Here is an 11,424-nt window from a genome sequence, read left to right on the forward strand (position 1 = left end):
TAGTTAACCATAACTAATCCATATGATAAAACCCAATTATATTAATATATATACAACTAGTTGCACAAATATTGTCATTAAACCTCAACCGACTTGCACAAATGCTAACCAAAATGTCATTGTGCAATAAGGATTATCCAAGTAAACCTAAAACACGTCTTCTTTTTCTAGACGAAGCAGTATTCTAACTATCCCTGTAATTGAGAAGTGTATAACACAGATGGATGAATTGGATTGTCCATGAAAATCAATAAAATACACAGAAGCCACTCAACTAATGGGGATAAGTTCATTTACATCTGACCTCCCCAGATCCAGTGTTGAAAGTTCATTTAGATGACTTTCGAGATAAGATGGACTCTTTTGAGACCATTCCCACCATCAAGAATCTGAGAGCCCTTGTGGAGACAATAAGAATTACAGAGTTGGAAAGATGTTTGTTAAAGATAAAACATGATATCCCAAAGAAAATGAGGAGAGCTATCGAAGACCTTAGCCGTGGTATGATGAACAAAGTTCTTCATGGTCCCATGGAACATTTAAGATACGACGAGAGTAACAGTAGGCCTTTGAGCGAGATCCTCGAAAACATGCATGCACTTAACAAGATGTTTAGCCTTGAAATAGATGCCTCCATTTTGGAACAAAAGATTCGAGCCAAAATGGAACAATACCGGAAAGAATCTTAGTGATGACTTGTTTCATACCATCATTTTCCAATAATAAGATAAGAAGCCCTAATTCAGTCTTCAACCGGCGGGGGGGGGGGGGGGGTGGCTATTCAATTGGTATTGTAGAAACTCAATAGAATTTTTGAGGTTTTGATTGCATCTTTGTATGTAATGTAATATAGTGGCCATCAGGCTCGGTAGTAAACAAGTGAGGCGTATTGACTCGGCTTGATTTATCATATATCCAAAAATGCATTTGTGTAAGCTAGTGGGAGGGATGTTTTGTTTGTTAGAATATATAATATGTACAAGAAGTTCTTTGATTCTCGACAAGGTCTTTAGAATAGGATGTTTTTGGTTTGTGCGTGTCATACTTTGCGCAATGGCCAAGCTGATGGCCGATCTCTATATGTTGTTCCCATATAAACTTCTCTTTAAATAGTAGGATAAATTAAGATGATAGCATGCAAATAGCTGATGACTGATCTCTACATAGACATATGGTGTTAGAAGATGGTTTGAAGTCGAAGGATCACACCTTCCCAATAGCTGACCTAAGGGCTTTTCACCTATCGTGTGGGAACATTTCCAAATTTCAACATTTTATTGCACTACGAAATGAAGGTTAACTGGACATTTTATTTGTTACCAAATGATCCACCAACAAAATTAATTACTCGCGCAATGACTTCTAGTGTTTGTATGGCAAATAAACTTGCTTCTATAGTGTTGCTGTTATATTTTCATTTCTCCAACACTACGATTGTGTGATGATTTGCCAAGTAATTAGTTACACAAATCTAGTTTGCCAACCGTTTTTGCCACAGAAACAACACCTATAAATAATATTGGATAAAACAAATTAGTGTAAGTCAAGGTTAAAGTGGACTCTATCGCTTTTATTGATTCGACATGAGATATCATCCTATAGTACGAAGTACCAAGAAGATCGTGAATAATCTTGCTTCGCAAGATCACTCTCTTGAGATCAAGAACTGTAGAGTATACTAGATCTCTCCAGGAGCTTGCCTTGCAAACAAAAGTCATCGCTGAAAACCGTCTTTCAGAGGTAGGTGCAACTTTTAAACTAGGTACTTAACTAGCCACTAAACATTTCTCCATAAATCTTCGAGGCTTTTCTTCGAAGACGACAAAAAGGGCGTCTGTGTGTGTGGGTGTGTTTAGATTCTCATAAGATAGAGAACGTTATCTTGGAACTTGTGGTTGCTATATATGGTCATATGGATTCCTTGGATAACTAACATTGTAGGGGATATGCTTAGACAGCTATATCTAGAGGTACTCTTCGGAAGTTTTTGCTGTAACTTGGGGACTGTCCAGAACACAAACGAATATGAGTATATCACAGATGACGTCAGATTTTCAGCGATAGTATGTAACAATAGGACGAAGTCATCTGATTTTTTGGATCAAGTTCCAAATCGCCCTTCTAATCTCTTGAAATTTGACAAACACGAGAGAACTTTCACTCCACAAGCCATTATATGAAAGTGACATAGTGCTATACCAAACAGTGGAGCCTTGTATAGAAAATTGCTAAACCCAACCAATAAAATATTATTCTGGATTCAACCTTAAGTGTGTTAAAGGATTAATTTCAGAAAATTGCAGATCACTCCTAGCTTGTCCATTTACATGTCTATAAAACATACATTCACAATTTACCAAAAACAGACAACGGATCCTATAAAGCATGAAGTATACATTATGTTCAATATAATAAATATGCAATATTTCTTAATGAAAAATCTAGAATTTGAATATGCTATGTAAATTTGTTCAAACATTCAAAATTTGAATACTGACCTTCGCCCACGCACCAAAATTTAGGCAATTGCTTCAAACTTTCTTCAATCTGAAATCTGAATTTCCAAAAATGTCTTAATTGAAGCCTAATAACAGGTTAAGGAAGTGATATCCAATTAAAAAACAAAAAATCAGAACCCTACGAAACAATTGAAGAACTAAATTTGATAGAACCATAAACACAAAAGCAGTAGAAAAGAAGAAGGAAATTACCGAAACCCTAACTAAAATAGTTGGAAGAGCTAAGAAAAAAAGGGAAGTAGAAGAGCAACGGTAACAGTTGGAGCGTGAACGCAATACTCTTTTTCAGGAAGTGTGTATAATCGCCTTTAGAAGCAAATGGCCCCAAGAGATGAGATAATATTTTGTGCGCGAGTGTCCTCTTTTTGTTTTTTTCTTTATTTCATTGAGATATCAGGATCGAGATTTAAGGGAAACTAGAATGGTAGAATTATCTCGGATGAAGTGAGATAATCAAATCAAAAATTACAACGGTTATACTCTAGCGCGATAAAATCTACGTTTTATTATCCCGACCAATAAGAATCGAGGTAATATATATTTGTTTGTAGCTAAAAACTAACTTATTACATCAGTTTTTTAGTACAACTGAGATTACCCAAATTTCATATTATATCAGTTCAACAATATGAGATAAATGAAATTTCTTATTATATCAGTTCCACACTACCTATCGTAAAATCTATATGTATTATCTCGGTTAAGTATGATGTGAGATAATAGATTTATACTCAGAGGTAGCAACTAAGTTATGGGACATATTATCTCGTTTATGGGACATATTATCTCGCTTATCACTTGAACTGAGATAAGGCCAATTTTAGAACCGAGATAAAAACCCTTTTTCTTAGTAGTGATTTCATCCAGTTTCCGATTTCTAATTAATTACTTTTTGAGTTTAGTTTATTGCATTTGCATAAAGTTTCCAATTTCCCGTTAATTACTCTTTGCGCTCAGTTATGTATCTGAATCTAGTTTTCGTTTTTCTTTTAATTATTCAATTTGGTGTGTAATACCAACTTCGATCTACTGATCCATCTGCAGTGTCCTTACAAACATGACATAAAAAATAAATTATGCTTGATTTACTATATGGGATCATCGAAGATTATCCAGTTCCCGATTTCCTGTCAATTATTCTTTAAATTATATGCATTACTCACTATATGGAATCTTCAAAGATTATCTACGAATGGGTGTTGTTATATTAATTATTCTGAAAAATATTTGCAAATATGTAGAACTATTATATATTAATATTATATTAACTACTCATCCAAATTTCTTATAATGTGAAAACTTCACTCTCCATTAAAAAAACCTCACTTTTGATAAAACCCTTCAATTCAATTTAATTTTGTTGTTTAATAATAGAAATTTGATTGAAGTTTTGTGAGATTGCCTAATAAGACGAAGTTCATATATATTGAAGCTACTTGAATAACAAGGAGTTCTCAATCATATGGAAAGAGATAAGATAAGCACTATTTTAAATGCAAAATTGTACTTATTGAGACATTCCCACAACATATAACCCAACTATATTTTGAGGTTAGTTCAATGCATTTGCATCCAGTTTCTGATTTTCCATTATTTATATTTTGAGGTTAGTTTAATGCAGTTGCATCCGATTTTTGATTCCCGTTATTTATTTTTTGAGGTTAGTTCAATGCAGTTGCATCCAGTTTCTGATTTCTCGTTAATTATTCTTTGCGGTTAGTTCAATACATTTGCATCCAATTTCTAATTTCCTGTTAATTATTTTTTTGAGGTCAGTTCAATGCATTTGTAACCAGTTTCTGATTTCCCATTAATTTTTATGTGAGATTAGTTTAATGCATTTGCATCCAGTTTCCGATTTCCGATTTCTCATTTATTATTTAATAAGGTTGCATTTGCATCTAGTTCCCGATTTTCCATTAACTATTGTTTGAGGTTAGTTCAATAAATTTGCATCCAGTTTTCGATTTCCCGTTAATTATTTCTTAAGATTAGTTTATTATATTTGCATCCAGTTTATTTTTTGAGATTAATTCAGTGCAGTTGTATCAGGTTTCTGATTTCCCGTTAATTATTCTTTAAAGTTAGTTCGATGGAGTTGCATCGAATTTCCGATTTCCCATTAATTAAATCTTTGAGGTTAGTTTAATGTATTTGAATCTAGTTTATGATTTCCCGTTAATTATTCTATTAGATTATTTTAATGTATTTGCATCAAGTTTTCAATTTCTCGTTTATAAGGTTGCATTTGCATATATAGTTTTTGATTTCCCATTAATTATTGTTCAAGGTTAGTTCAATGAATTTGTATCCAGTTTCCGTTTTCCCGTTAATTATTTCTTGAGTTTAGTTCAATGTATTTGCATCCAGTTTATTTTTTGAGATTAGTTTAGTGCAGTTGCATCTGGTTTCCAATTTTCCGTTAATTATTCGTTAAGGTTAGTTCCACGCATTTGCATAATGTTTCCAATTTATAATTAATTTTTCTTTGAGGTTAGTTCAATGCAGTTACATACAGTTTCTAATTTCTCGTTAATTTAATCTTTGATGGTTAGTTCAATGCATTTAATTTGCATACAATTTTCAATTTCCTGACAATTATTTTTTTATATTAGTTTGATATATTTGCATCCAAGTTTTGATTTTCCGTTAATTATTCTTTGAGGTTAGTTTAATGCAGTTGTATTCATATTCCGATTTTCTATTAATTTCTTTTTAAGATTAGTTTAATGCTTGCATTTGCATCTAGTTTTCGATTTCTCGTTAAATATTATTTGAGGTTAGTTCGATGCATTTGCATCCAGTTTTCGGTTCCCCATTAATTGTTCTTTGACGTTAGTTTCATTCATTATTGTATATATTTTAAAATATTTGTCATTATTGTTTTCCACTTATTTTATTTTATTTTATTTATTTTCTATTATATATTTTGTGATGTTATTTTTTGTATAAATTAATTTTTCGCATACAATTTGTGTTGCTTTGGTATATAATTTATTTAAGCCCAACGTCCACTGAATCTCGTTATATATATATATATATATATATATATATATATATATATTCTGAAATTACATTATAGTGTTGAAAAATTAAAAATTCATAAATTTAATTGGAATATGTTGTAATTATTGTGGCTATAATTGTGAATTTTGAAATCCTTAACTATGAATAAACATCTAAATCCCACAGTGGATGGCGCATCAAATCGAAAGGGTTTTAGGAAAATCGTTTTCGGTTGAAACTATTGTTTTTAGTAATTTAGTTTTTCGTTTCATATTTTTTTTGTCATTAGCTATATTGTTTAGGAAAAGTTGGAGACTCTGTGAAACTCTAGATCAGATTGTTTTTTTCGTAATTAGCTATAATGTTTAGGAAAAATTAGAGACTCTGTGAAACTCTAGATGGGATTGTTTCTTTATTTATATCATACTTTTTTATAATTAGTAATAAAGTTTAGAAAAAAATTGAGTCTCTTTGTTTCAAAAATAGATTGGTGAGGATATAGCTATAATATATATCTAAAGATAAAGATAAATATTTGTTTTCTATTTTATCTCCTATTTTTTCTTAATTAGCCGTGACACGTGGGCACTCTAGAAACGCTTCCTCAATTGAAGAGGGTATATATATAGCCCGACTCCTAAAAAGACTTTAAATAAGGACCAAATCTAAAACAACCACAACTTCATTACAGTTATTACAGTTAAGCACATTTGCGGCTACATGCACTACTACAAAAAGGCACATTAGCCACGGTTGGCCATCTAGCATATACCACTGTTCCCATAATAACAGTGGCTTAAAGTCATTTACCTCGGTACAAAACATTTTTCAAGTTTAGGAGGAACCAAATACCACTAATTTTGTAAAATAGTGGTATATAACATGCCATATACCACGGTACTATTAAATAGAACCTAATTTTTTTTTATTCATATACCCCAAATGTTCCCTGAAAATGGCGGTTTATATTTTGGAGAAAATTACACTTCCGTGGATAAAGGCGATTCTGAAAAAAAAAAAGTAAAAAAAAAAAAAGGGGAAAACACATGCGTGCAAACCCACTTCTCTCTATCCCAATTTCTGCTTCGGTGGTTCACGAGTTGAGCTTAAAATCTCTGACCAATTGCAAGGTTGTTGTTTTTGCTTGTAAAGTATAGTAGGTTCTTCTTGTTGTTGATTTTTTTCAAACTTTGTTGACTAGTCTCTCCTTTGTTTCAAATATTGAACTTGAATAATTTTGTTTTGCAATTTTTCTTTTCAATGTCTTAATATTTATTTGGTGTTTTTAGTGTAAAAATTAAAATCAAAGTACTTGTAAAGTGTAATTCATTCACAAGCTTCCTCTAGCCATTGTTTTTCACTTGTTTTGTTTGTAGTTTTTTAATTGTATATTTTTTTTGGGGAATTTGTTAAAAGGTGTAAATAATAATCGCTTATTGATTGTTCGCTCCTAATTGATGTGTAAAATTTGGGTTATTTTTAATTGTTGAAAGGTTTATTTAGGTTTACTTGATTGTTATTATTCTTGCCAATAATTGCTTTGTGATGTCCGTGCAATTTTGAGAACTCAATGAATTCATAATATCTTTTTGAGAACTAAGTGAATGTAGGGTCATGAATTCATAAATTTCTCGACAAACTTGAATATATATTGTTCGAATCGGAAAAGTTTACTTCCATCCCGATCTTCTCCTCGGTTTTAAATTTGTCAAGGTAGAGAGACATTAGTAGTGTTGATCTTGTCAACTTTCTTCTCATTACAAAGGAAACAATGTCTATGGGCCAAACCAATTCCCATATAAGTTAATCCCAAAGTTCATTTTATTGGCTATGCAATGCAGGCCTTGATATATGGTATGACGGGGTGGCTTGGGAATATGCATAGTAAAGTTTGTTATAAACATTCGTCATTATTAGCTAAGAACTTAAGATGTTGGTTAGCAGGTTGTGTCCTATCCAATTTATATGCAGGTCATGGGAGAAACATGTGACAACCTTGAATTAGCTAATAAAAGCCGTCTATTAAGTATGGACAAACCGGTTTAGTTAAGAAAGGGAAGATTATTTTCTTATTGAACCTGATTGTCAAAGGATTTCAGGGGAACCCTTGTCTTCATTTTCTCTTTTTCAGCGTAATTTTATATTATATTTGTTTTTTCAATATTTTAATTGAGTTGGAAAATGTGTTTTAACGCGTGTTTTAATGAGTTAGGGGTTGATTTTTTGTTTCTTTGTAGATTTTTGATGACAGAATGGGATATCAGCGGTGATATATACTATAGAGAATTTGTTGAGTCACGCTATGAGTCGCGATTCCTCAAGGGATTGGTAGGAAAAGTGGATTCAAACTATTCCGAGAGTGTTGGTTGTCGATTTTGTAAAGACTGGTATATAGAGTTTCAAAGCAGAAGGCAAGTATCCTCACCGTGGTCTTGTTTATGTCAATGCATTTCTTTCTATGTTTCTTAGTTTAAGAAGGTTTTTATATATATTGATTGCAGGAGAAAACTTCGGGACAACCGCTACTACTCTTGTTGTGATTGATGGTTTGACTGTGGACGGTTGCATGTGTTGGGGATTCTCATTTGATAATCTTGGATGCTAAGGGGTTGTGTCACTATTGACAGTTGATCATAGGTTAGAAGAGAACGCTTGAAAAGAGGGAACGCGGTTACCGGGTGGGTGAAGGGAAGACTTAATGTTTATGATAGTAATAAGGTAAGGAGTTGGAAATATCCAAATTTGGTTTTTCTTGTGAAAGCTTTTTAAATACTTCTTAGCTTGCGTGACACTTTTCTCGATTAATAGGTGGGACCACTCCGTTCTTTGGCCTCAGTGGGTTATGCCTATCTTGGTGATATGGATGTCGTGGGAGCATATTATCCCAATACCTCATGTTAAGCAAGTAAAGGTCAGTTGAAAGATTAAATTGTGCAAATGTTATGTTGTATGGTTGGATTACTTGGCTAATATTATTCCTACTACTATTGTATGTTATGTTGCAAATGTTAAGTACTACCACCTCCAGGTTGGTATTGTATTAAAGGACTTCGATGTTTATAGCTAAGGAAAGGGGAGAGGAAGGGATGCCTTGAATTCCAAGGAGGAGGATCAGTGGGCATGCTTACTAAAATAAAATAAAATAGAATATGGATCTCATGATAATTAAGGAAGCTAGAACAACAAAGTGAAATTGGATGGCGTGTAGCTTAGCTCACGGTAGTATACATAAATGATCATTTTAGAGGTTCTAATATTCCATCATGTGCTCTACTCTTTTCCTTTTCCTTTTGCCTCTAAAATGATTATATATATATATATATATATATATATATATATATATATATATATATATATATATATATATATATATTTCGGAGGGATCAATATAACATGAGATTAAGCAAATGTATGTAAGTATTTTATTTACACGTGGTATATAACTCAAATGTTACATTGTCTTAAGATTTACACTTTAGATTGTGGAAACAAAAAAATAAGAAAACAAATGTCAAGCATCATTTGGGGGGCAACAATTGATTTAAGGCCGTTAATAAAATTGTAGTTTACACATTATATATTATTAAGATGTCCGCTTGTGCTTATATTTCTTTAGCATTTTATTATTTTATGGTATTCTTCATTATTAAGTTATTATTTTATGGTATTGATCGTGCAGATGACACTTAACACTCAAAGATGCCTATGCACAAGATGAACTTGATGTTGTTCGACTTGAAATTCTAAAGTTCATCTAATGGAATGTTCGAGCCGGTCATGGTGTCTTAGCTAGGTTTGGACCCCTTCTAGTTAAGGTTTGGGGATTGATCTCAACATTTGTATTTTTCATTGTAAAACCCATTTGATATATAGGTGGAACAAATATATTACTTCTTTGATATTTTGGAACGAAGAACAAGTTGGTCATTATTATTTTTTTATTGACGAGAAAATTATCAAATTCTTTTAGCAATTTACTGTTGTATGGTCTAAATTTGTTTCTTTTGTTTGTTGCACGATGAATATATTGTCTGAGCAATGTGTTTTTTAAATTAGTGTGGATACAGTGAAAATATATGTTGGTTGAAATTAAATAATCAGGGGATTTTTTTTATTTTTTTTTTAAAAAAGTATAAACCACGGTTGTGTAAGAACAGTGGTTTAAAGGGATTATATAAACCACGGTTTGAATCAAACAGTGGTAATTATTATTACTATTTCCCACGGTTGACATCACACACAGCGTACGTAAAGACTATTAACCACGGTTTCTGATATCATAATACCTCGGTTTTTCCAAAAACCGTGGTAAATAGAGAATACTTAATACCACGGTTCTGTTAGAAGTATTTGTCACGGTGGTTGTTACCACGGTATGAAAACAGTGGCTAAAGGCTTTTTACCACTGTAAATAACAGTGGTATATGAGCTTTTCTGTAGTAGTGATGCATCCATCCCATAACCAAAAAGAGAGGCGAGGGTTTTTAGATGGCATTCTTGTAGTAGCCGTTTTCATAGATGGACCATAGCATGTGTCGGGCCAAGAGATAGGGTCCAAACCACAATATGTATTGGGCCAAGAGAGTGGGCCCGAGACCACACCACGGCCCATGAAGTAAACCTAAGAGAGGAATATAAAAAGGAATAATGGAGAGGAGGAGAGGGGTGGAAAAAATGGAGATAGTGGAGGTGAACTATGGCGGCTTGATCCCGGAATGGGTACGTAGGCAACCTAATTGGTGCATCCGATCCAAAATAGAGCGGAAGAACGAGCAAAGTTAGAGGTTGCAGTAATTGGTTGCGACAAATAGCTCCGTCTGTGGGGATCAAGGTGACATTGTCGAGGTGAGAAGTGGTGAAGATGGGTTTCAAGGATCATGACATGCAGCAGTTATAACAAAGTGTGATGGGCTAGATCGGGAAGTCAGGTATAGGATTATTAATAAAGATGAAGTTTATGGCGAACCATTAATGGAAACTGTAAATTATGTTGGTAGAATAAGGCATGTGCCACCTACATATGTAATTAGTCACTGGAATCTTCATTATGGACTATGTGTAGATGCTTTTTATAATGATGCTTGGGGGAGGGTGTAGTTTTAGATCATGATAATGGTTTAGATGAAAGGTTGGTGTTTTTTTCTGACATGGGTGATATGGAAACTATCAAGTTTGAAAATTTAAGGGTTATTACACTTGATTGGGATGAAGTTATTGAAGAATGGAAACTTAGAGGGGATTTGTTATTTCTTGAGTCGGTTGAGAAATATGAGGAGGAGTGGTTTTTGATTATTTCTGTGAGACAACTTTGGTATGAGGTAAGTGCAAAAGATGCTTTCAAAACAAGTGTTAAGTAGTGGACTCGTTTTAGGCAACCTAATTGGTGTCGACAATGTAGGATGATTTAGTGCGAGAGGTTATTTCTGAACATTATTTCCTGGCTGCTGAGTGTCAACTTGTTGGGTTTGAATCCGAAGTTGCAGCAAAGGTTATCGAGGGTCCGAGTACGTGCCCACCAAAGATCTGATGGTGGTGGAGGGTGGTACTTCAGCTAGGATAAAGATTATGTTTGTTGTTGAGGGTGGTGAATTGGTCGGATCTGGTGGTGAGTGGAGAGATGGGTGGAGAAGATGGGGAAACGGGTCGGTTTGGATCCATTTCAGATTTTGGTGAAATGGGCTTATTTGGAGGTTGTTAGGCCTCTTAGCTATTTGGTATGTGGAGTTAGGGGTGTAATATGGGGCAGACCGGGTCAACCACAGGTCAAATAGAATTGGGTCGGGTCTAGGGGATATAAATCCAGTGGTCCCCGATGGGGTGGGTTGAAGTGTCATGTCTTAGTACCATCACCCGGCCTGTTAGGTCAGCTTACGAGCCGGGTTTTGGGTGGGTCATCCAG

General features: G+C 33.7%; 1 long non-coding RNA gene across 1 annotated transcript; it reads left to right on the plus strand.

Annotated features, from left to right (window-relative positions):
* The first annotated feature begins 8,396 nt into the window (after positions 1-8,396).
* On the plus strand, positions 8,397-9,452 carry LOC147508511 (uncharacterized). Its single transcript, XR_015216378.1, has 2 exons — positions 8,397-8,436; positions 9,205-9,452. It is a non-coding gene; the product is annotated as an uncharacterized LOC147508511 (long non-coding RNA).
* Positions 9,453-11,424: the final 1,972 nt, after the last annotated feature.

This window comes from Coptis chinensis, chromosome 3 (genome assembly GCF_015680905.1).
Source record: "Coptis chinensis isolate HL-2020 chromosome 3, ASM1568090v1, whole genome shotgun sequence".
Classification (NCBI taxonomy): domain Eukaryota; kingdom Viridiplantae; phylum Streptophyta; class Magnoliopsida; order Ranunculales; family Ranunculaceae; genus Coptis; species Coptis chinensis.